The sequence below is a fragment of the Phasianus colchicus genome, chromosome 2 (genome assembly GCF_987193195.1).
Source record: "Phasianus colchicus chromosome 2, bPhaCol1.hap1.1, whole genome shotgun sequence".
NCBI classification, from domain to species: Eukaryota; Metazoa; Chordata; class Aves; order Galliformes; family Phasianidae; genus Phasianus; species Phasianus colchicus.
Genome location: NC_143437.1, coordinates 61039730 through 61049085, shown reverse-complemented (window position 1 = coordinate 61049085; position 9356 = coordinate 61039730).

The following is a 9356-nucleotide window of genomic DNA, read 5'->3' as shown; positions in this document are numbered from 1 at the left end:
GACACCGGAGTGGAGGCGGCGCCCGGCCGTGACGCGCGGCGTGTGAGCGGCAACCGGAGCGGCCGGGGCGGGTTGGGCGCGGCGGGCTGAAGGAGAGCCCGTAGGGGTGCGTGAGCATTGCTGTACGCTGCGGTCGTTGTGAGCTCTAGTTAAGTGAATGCTACAAAAATCGGCGTTTTACTCCCTCAGTCCTTTAAATCAAATAGCAATAAATTCTGTGATAACAGATGAAGATATCCAAGCTTTTGTCTGTTGTGAGAGAGAAGTGGAGCACAAAATAAATTGCATTAAGCACAAGCATAACATCCTTGTTTCTGGTAGGCTGTGCCGAGGCCCGTACAGGAGAACATGAAGTGACCGGAGCTCAGAGGCCGTGATTTTTAGGGACTTGAACAGACATAAATCCGATTATGGGTCAAAAAAAAAAAAAAAAAGGCTGTGGAATAAACATTTCTCTTTATTCTCCTCTTACAAGTGGTTTTCTTATTCTATTAAACACTAATGCAGATCAAAATCTAGTGTTGCAATGGATTTAAATGGGGAAGCATTACTATATGCTTCCATAAAATGAGTTGTCTTCAAAAGATATTACTGAGTAGAAATTGATAAACAGACTTTTTTTTTTTTTTTTTTTTTAAATAAGAATTTAATCCTTCTTTTGGGAAGACTGAATAACATAGGGTGGTTCTGTACAGCTGCTGTCACAAAGCAAAGAACAAAACACGTCAGACTACAGATTGCTGTTGCTCTGCTCATGACAGCAGTAGATAAAATGATGGCTGGGCACAGACATTACAAGTAGGGGAGGAAAACTAATTTCTACCTCTGTTATTTTCTGCCTGGGGAAAAAAAGAAAAAGAAATACATGCACACACAAAAACGCTCTCCAAGTGTAAATTAACAAGACAGCTCCACATCACGACTAGTGCTTTATCTTCTTAACAAGAAAAGACAGGAACATTTGTAATAGAACACCTTCAATTTGAGCAGCATAGTAAGATTCAGTGTTTTAAAATAATAAACGTGCACTACTGCTAGCACTGTGCCTTTTACTGTATGACAGATGCACTTAGCCCAAAATTTACAATTTTCAGTCTATTCCCATCTTTCCCAATGATCCAACGATGGGAACCTTTGCATTCATGTTATTCATACTGAGGATAAATCTAAAGAGTTCTATGGAATTCATCAAGGAATTTATTTTTCCTGTTATTTTTTATTAGTCAGTTAAATTTTAGAATACCTGGATCCATTTGTGTTCTCCAAAATCATCCTATCCTGTGTACAGGAGAACTCCAGTGAGTGTCTGAGACGATCGAAGGACACAGAACTGGCAGCATGTTGGGTTGGCCCTGTTTGCAGACCTCGGTGATTGGAGATGTGATCTCACTGGGTTTCACCACAAGTTGGAGGGATCTAGGCTTGCCTGGATACACAGTCAGGCAGCAGTTTCTCTGGTGCCCTGTCTTCTGCCTATGCACAACCACTAATCAACATCCTAACAAGAACAGAGAGTTCAAATGCTTTGAAAGCTGTTACGTTTTTGGCATATAGAGTCAGTCAGCTGGAAGCTTTATTTGAAATTTATCTCACAGTTTAGCAACATGAACTGCTTCTTCTCTGATGGAGGATCAGGCTGTTCTGGCAGAAGGCTGTGAACTCTTCTGTGACACCAACCTTGTCCATGTTCCCACATTCCTGTGGGGAGGAAGAGGACCCAGCTCCAGTCCTGTCCTGCTCCTGCCCCCAGGCTTTGCAAAGTGAGTATGACATCTCAGATAGAAATATTTATTTGACTCTGTTCTGCATGTAACACTGAGAGTCTATGGGTTTTGGTGAAGGTGAGCAATCACCAGCTGTGTTGACAACACTAAGGAGCTGGTACATCTTCTATGTACAGGCATGTGCAAAGCCTCTGAACTGTCAGTTCTCCTACACCTTCCAGCTGGTTGAGAACAGCAGAGGAGGTGGGCGGCAACGTGCTTCTCTTCACTGTATGTGTATATTTTTTTCCTCTTTCAGGTTTCCTTATCTTTTATTCTGAGAAGATTTAGTAAAAACTAGTTCAGGACTGTAAGCCATGCTGTCATAATCTATGGTTATGTGTGTAAATTATCCTATGAGATGCAGCCATAAACAGTTTTTGTTGTTTGTCATTTTCCATGTGGATGTGTGTATATATAAATATCTACACGTGCATTTACATATTTGCATGTTGCACACAAGTATATGATGTATATACATATATGCAAACACACGGACAAAGAAATATACGTGTGTGTTAATATGTTACTTGAAATTATCTGCACTGGATCTTTATGTGATAGCTGCACTTCAAATGAATTTGTTGGCACCTTACTTTTCATTTCAACACAGTAGATACACAGCTATTCGTTTTTTAATTATTTCTGTTAGTAATGGCTAATTTGGAGGCAAATTCTTTTCCTGAATTTTTTATAAATCCCTCTTAACTTGTGAGTGAAATCTGCCTCTGGGCCAAAAACGTTAACTGGCACAGGGTCACCTGTCTTTGCTGAATTTAATGGAGATATGTGTACTGCTATTAATTAAAAAGATGGTGATTTTTCTATATACAGTAGGCAGCATGCATCATTATGCATGCTGTAACATTTTTGTTAATTGCTTCTCTTTTGACTAATACATGTAACTCCCGTCTCATCTAAAAGTAGGTCTAGAAAAGTAGTTATTTTTAGCTCGGGATTAATAGGCAAGTTTTAAATGAGACAGTTTAATTCTAAATGACCTCAGAATTTTGTACTTCATTCTTAAGGCCTATATTAGAGGAAGATAGTGGTCGAACCAGCATCTTCCTGATCTTTTTTCTAGATAGCAGTATCTGGGGCCAGTTGAATACTGGAGCAAGCTTTTTTTCAGTAACCATTAAAATACATATAAATATAAATCCAAATTGTTACAGAAGGCTGATATTGTTTTTTCAGATACAATAATATATTTTAATTTTGATGATTATTTTGTACCTGTGGGGATGTTATTGGAGCTATACTAATATACACCCGTTGTTAATAATCTATTATTAGTGACCTTCCTTTCAGTTTTGAAGTCAATGAGGACATATTACCCTCAGTTATGTACTCCTGTTAAGCACAGATTTTGCCAGAGAGGAGTAGCAATACTCTAATCTTAAAATATGAGGAAGTAGAACTGTAAGATTTTAATATTTGCTCCATAAAAACTCATACCTGTTGCAGTAACGAGAAAACAACAGCTGAGGACCCTTCTGCAGACTAATATTTCAGGCACTATGGCTAATACTGAAGAAATTAATGACATTGGTGGGTTCAGATGCTGCTCACTGGTTATTTTAAACAAATTAAACTGCAGATTTGTTAAACCATTGACTGTTATTTAAGTGGTTCTGGCAGTTCTCCCAGAAGACAGAGGACAAGAGATCTGATATGATTTTTTTCCAGAGTCTCCAGGAGCACCTGTACAGCTCAGTCTATGGAGAGTACATGCTTCACAGCTCTAATAGCATTCTTTTGAAAGGTTAGTGAGCATGTGAATAAGGGTGATTTGGCTTATACAGCGTACCTGGATTTTTAAAAGCCTTACGCAAGGTCCTCAGGAAGAGTGTTCGAAGAAACTAATCAGTTATGAAATGACAAAAGAGGCTTCATTTTTGATTAATAGCTACTAGCGAGATCTATCAAGGGCTATTAAACATAATTGTCCAGTTGCAACCTCTATTCAGGCAATCCTTAAAATGGTAATTGCTGGAACTGGGCTGGCAAAGCTATCAACACCTGCTCATCCTTCATTTATGCTCTTTCCTGAAGCATTTGCTATTAGCCTCTGTCAAGAACATAATACCGAACAAAGAAAATTTTGCACTGACCTAGAGCAGCCTTTCTGATATTCTTAGATAAGTATAGAAATTTACACTGAGGAATAAAAAGTATCTATATTTTGCTCTTTTTAATGATAAAAGGTCTCTTCTTTATGTAATATAATAATTTTATTCAGAAATAGACCAACAATACTCACATCAGTAACTTATTTTATGTAGGGTATCAAACTCACTACCTTTGAGACCTTATTGTCCTCTTCATTATTTTAATTGTTGCAGTACAGTGTCAGAGACAGTGCAGAAATACATCATTCATATAGGTTTTAGAACATTTCAGGGAAAAGAACATTGCTTAGGCAGTCCAGTGAGTTGAGTGAGTTGTCTGCAGAGCTCTGGATGGCTGGCAGGAACAGGAGATGGCCAGAATGACTTGTGTGCTTGGCATAACTGTCCTTGGGTAACTCTCACAGCTAAAAGCACTGAATCAGTGAACACAAGGAAGGGTTGAACTGCAACATGAACTCTGCATTGGTAACAAATTGTGAGAGTGTAAAAGTTTAAGAGACAGCAAAATTGTTCAAGTCATCTTCGGTAAAAATGAGCGTCCTACCTTTCTTATATATTATTTCCCAGTGAGACTACAATGTATATAAAAGAATTCTTCTCGCATAAGTAATACTGTTAGGAAGAAAGATTTATGCCTGCATTCTAAAGAGAAAAACTGACCTCTCGGTCTGTTAAGCTGTCAGGACGATCTCTTGGAAATTCATAATTGTTCACTCTTATTTTTTGGCCAATCTATATGGCTTCAAAGGTACAGCTTATTATTTTAACAACAAAGATGCTATTCTTTTGAGGCACTAGCACTTCTCTTTTACCTTTTTTAAACCTCTTTTTGATTTAAGACTGTTTTGTGTGTTGGTAAGTATTGGCCCCATGGTTTTCAACAGCCGCATACCATTTGTATGAATGCCCCCGGCCCCTTGTTTTGAGTAATTTGGCAAAAGGTGACCAAGTTGTAAATAGCTTGTGTCCATGAAGTGAACCTGTTTTAGTTGAGAAGTCTAATAAAAGGCAAAGAGATTTCCTGACGGCAGCTAGCAGTGAATTAGAGCTTGGTGACAAAGATGCCGTACATGCCTTCCCACCTGGTAGCTAGATAAGAGCCAGATCCAGGCTACTCAACAACAGAGGCAGATTTCAGCTCTGGTGCTCCATAAAAAAGAATAAAATGTAAATTGTCTTTTTTTTTGGGGGGGGAGAGGCTGGAAGTTGAGAGACCAGGTGTGAAAGATATCAGGGTGGTTTCAGGGTGATGTGGATGTTAATTGAGAGAGGTCCACATAGTGGTGGACTGAATAGTGCTGGAGGTGTATTGAAGGTCACTATCCAGTACTCATTAACCTGGCAAAATTAGAGGCCAAGAAAAGCTCTCATTTATCTCATGCAAAGGGAAGGCCACTCAAAAGCTTTCTTAATGCTTTCTTAAATTACATGCTTCAGATTAACATCTAGTTCCCTAAGCTTCTCTAAGAAGTCAGTGAGAGGATGATAGTTAATCCATAGCTGTTTTTCTCATTGGCTTAAAGAGGAATTGGAGGGGAGAGGGCTTTAAACTCTGATAAACTCTGACAGGACTCGGAGCTTCAGGGTAGCAGTGGGATGTGTTTCAGGAGGGATGAGCTCTTTCTTGTGTGTATTTCATAAACCAGAGAATGAAAGTGGAGAGCAGCCAGAAGAGTTGGATCAGGTAGAATGAACAGAACCTGTTCATTCAAGCAGACACTGGTGTTTCATTCGCAGTCAGTACAGACTGTTTATATGTAAAAGGTAGACATTAGCTCAAAAGAAATAAATTAAATCCATGATGAGGTTGGCTTTTTTTTTTTTTTAATACCATTTTTATCAATTGAATTCACAATGATAGATTCTCAACATTATGCTTAGCTAGTGACAGATTCTATGGTACATCCCAAGTAACTTTCCTACCATTCAATTTAGTAACAAGCATTTTCACATAAGTGGTACAAATGCTGATTCTGGCTGAAAGACAGGAAAGAAAACCTAGATGAAATATGAATATGTAATTAATACAGAGGTTGTACCACCTGCGATAAGAATGTGCATCTGAACAACCCTGCCTAATCTAGCTTCATTTAGTTTTGTATGTTTGGTACTGTATATATTGTAGCATTTTTATTATCTGGTAAACATGTAAAAACAAAATAATTAGAAGTTTTATGCACACTCTTGCCACAATCATTTTTTATTTCTGAATAAGATATTTTCATACTTTTCTTCAGATATGTGGCTATACTCCATTAAGTACTAAAAGGTTTGGAAAATATTTTTTCCTATGTCCCAATTAAGTTTTTTTTCATCTCACATTGGTGAAAACCTATTTATATGAGCAGTCCCATTACATTTAGAAGCAAATTCAAATGAGTAAATATTGCATAAATAATAGCAAATAAATTTTCCAATGACTCCCTCAAATCAATTTATTGATTTGTAAGGGCAGGCATCTGCATATTGCAAACTAAGCTTTTTTCTAATGGAAGTTTAGAGGGAACATATACTTCAGGGATTATGAGTATGGAAAAAAACCTCTCAGTGTGTGTATCTTTTATATAGTGGTGATTTTATGCAAGCTCTATAGTGCTGCTGTCACTGCAGGAACTTCATGTTAAGTTTGAATTATGGGAAGACTACATGTATGATTTCTGCAGTCATCAAACTTTTGCGTGAATTGTTAGATCTAATTTTACAATAGTGGAAAGACTGCAACCAAAGACACTGCTGTGGCATTCCAGTGATGTATGATTAAGTTGGAGATACTCCCATCCACTGGTTCTGTACGAAGATATCATTTCTAATTGGTACCATCTGACTTAATTCAACTTTTATTTGAGTGTTTTCATTGGAATTGTTTTGGTAGTTGTGGTTTGACTTTCTCCGTTTTAATTACCAGCAGGGGAAAAATATTTCAGTTCCATTTCCTAAAAGCTCATGTCTTTTCCCAATCCTTCACTGACAGTCTCTCTGTCAGCTAGAGTCTTGCTCAAACTACTTGTCTCAGAAGTGAACAAATCTCAGTTATGTTCATTCTTAATCTCTTCTCCTATGGCATAATTACCTGATGTAATGTTTTGGACCTCCAATCCATGGTGATCAATCTCTTAATGATTTTCTCAATTATTAATATTTCCATTTTACAGAAGCCCAGAGAGCCTTGCACAAGATTACGTAAGAGGGTCAGCCTGTATCTTCTAATCCATCACCTATACCCTAATTATGTTCTCCTGCAAAAGTTTTCTAAAGAACCAAATATTTGCTTTCTTGCCATTTTCAGGTAATTATGATTGTGGCTGAGACTGATAAACATGAAGTTAAGAACTTTGCTCCTCAAGGATGCTTAAATTTGAGATTAATTTTATGACTTTTTCTTTTTGCAGGAAAAAAAAATTCTTCTTAACGCGAAGATCATTTAATGAAGGAGCAAGAATAAGATGACAGGTGATCAGTCACATTGCTTGAAGCTGAATTATGAAGATTAATACTCCAGTAATGTTGGCAAGGCATTACTGAGAAATTTTCCAAAAGAAATTAATTCACTGATTCACTGCGGATTTCTGAACAGCGAATGCATAGAAACAGTCTGTTTTGTAAAGCTAACTTGGTGCACTCCAAACAGCTGATTCATTGTTTCATAAAACATCTCTGCCTTCTTTTAAGACAAAATGTACTTTCACCCCTCTTTGGACTTGCTGTTGCTGCTTTTCAGCATCCACATTCCCTTCCCCTGGAGAGGGAACCAGCCACAATATATGTAATCCCCAAGAAGGTACAATGCCTTTTTACATCTCCTCTGACTTAAAGATCTCTACATCTGAGATGTGAACTTAAATTCAAGTCCGTTCTGTTCTCTGAAATTTTGACTCCAAATGAGTTGTGTTAAGTAAATGTCATCTTTTTTTTTGAAACTTTTTAGTCCACATTACTCAGATTCCTAATTTACCCTGTGATGACATGCAGATAACTCTTCCTGGTGATTCTGTTTCTTCTTTTCTCTCTGCTGATTTGCATGTTATTCGTTATTAATGCATCTCAGAGCTTTTTTGCTCGTCTAGCTGTTGGAGTCACTGAGAAGCTGTTTTATAAGTTTCTGTATCTCCAGCTCCTTTATGCAATACCTGCTGCAGAGTACTCCTTAGTTAACAAAATCGGAGGATGAGCCTAGAAAAGTTAAGCTGGACACTTTAATGTGGCTGGTTATTTAGATGGGACTAGCACTCTGATAGGAGCCATGTTCCAGAGCTCTGGACAATTATAGTTGAAAGAAGATGTATTACTTGCTTTGATTCAAAATACACCAAAAAAAGAACAATGTTGTGAAATGGTTACAGAAGTATCAAATACATTATAAATTGCATGAGAAATAGGACTTGACAGAGACATCACTGTAGCCTATTTGCACCATTTGATCAGTGAATGAATGAGTGTGTTATCTCAGAGTTACAGGAGGGAATCAGGCATGCAGCAATTCTGGTCTTATTTGTTGCAATTCACTGACCTACAATGTTATGCAAGTAGTCCTTACTGCTGAAGTTATGCTGATGTCAGGAGCACTGTGCTTGCTGTCAGACTGCATATGTTGCACCTTGTGTTCATGTTTGTGTAGGCAGAAGGGATGTCCCCTGTTACTTGCATTTCCTGCAAATTGAGTAATGCGTGCTTCTGACAGTCCTGTTACATGGCCTGGTTTGAGAGATGGGTTAAACATCCTTGGAATAGGTAAACATGGAAGGGGACTAGGGGGATATTGTGAAAACCTATCCCTTTTGAAGTGAGAAAACTGGAGACTATCCTTTGTATTTTGGTTATTTTGGGTCCTCTTTCCCTTCTTCCCTTCCCTTCATCCAGTTGCACAGAACAACTAAGGATATGATACACCATTCTGTAGAGCTAAAGCAGATCATCTGTAAACTATAGGTGCAGGGACAGAAGGACTCCATAAGTTGATGCTGCTGCCAGAGCATGCCTACCATGAAAAAACAGTCTTAACTATGTGTATTTCAGTGATAGCATCACGGTAGTACTATATTAAGCTTGAAAGACAAAAAACTCTAGACATGCTTATAAACAGCAGCACTTAGGTTTTCCTGGGCCTTTGAGAGTCCAGCTTGCCTTCATTGTCTTTTGGGGAATGGACTTGGAGCACTGTTGCTGTGGTTTATCTGAACAAAAAGTTTGTCTGTTTATTGGTCTGAAAAGAAGATATTTTCTCCCCAGCTAGATGAAGCATGGAAATGTAGCCTAGAGAATGACTGAATACACATTCCAATTTGCTATGTCTTTTTACCTCTTTTTTTCCCTCTTTGTTTTATATTTTCACCCCAGTTAGCTTAAGTTCTCAGGGTTAAGCTGTGTATTTCAGAGATAGTCCTTTATTTAGAGTGATGCTTTGTAAAACAATTAGCTGAGCATTAATCACCATTTATCCTGTCATTTTGGCTGCTGCTGACAT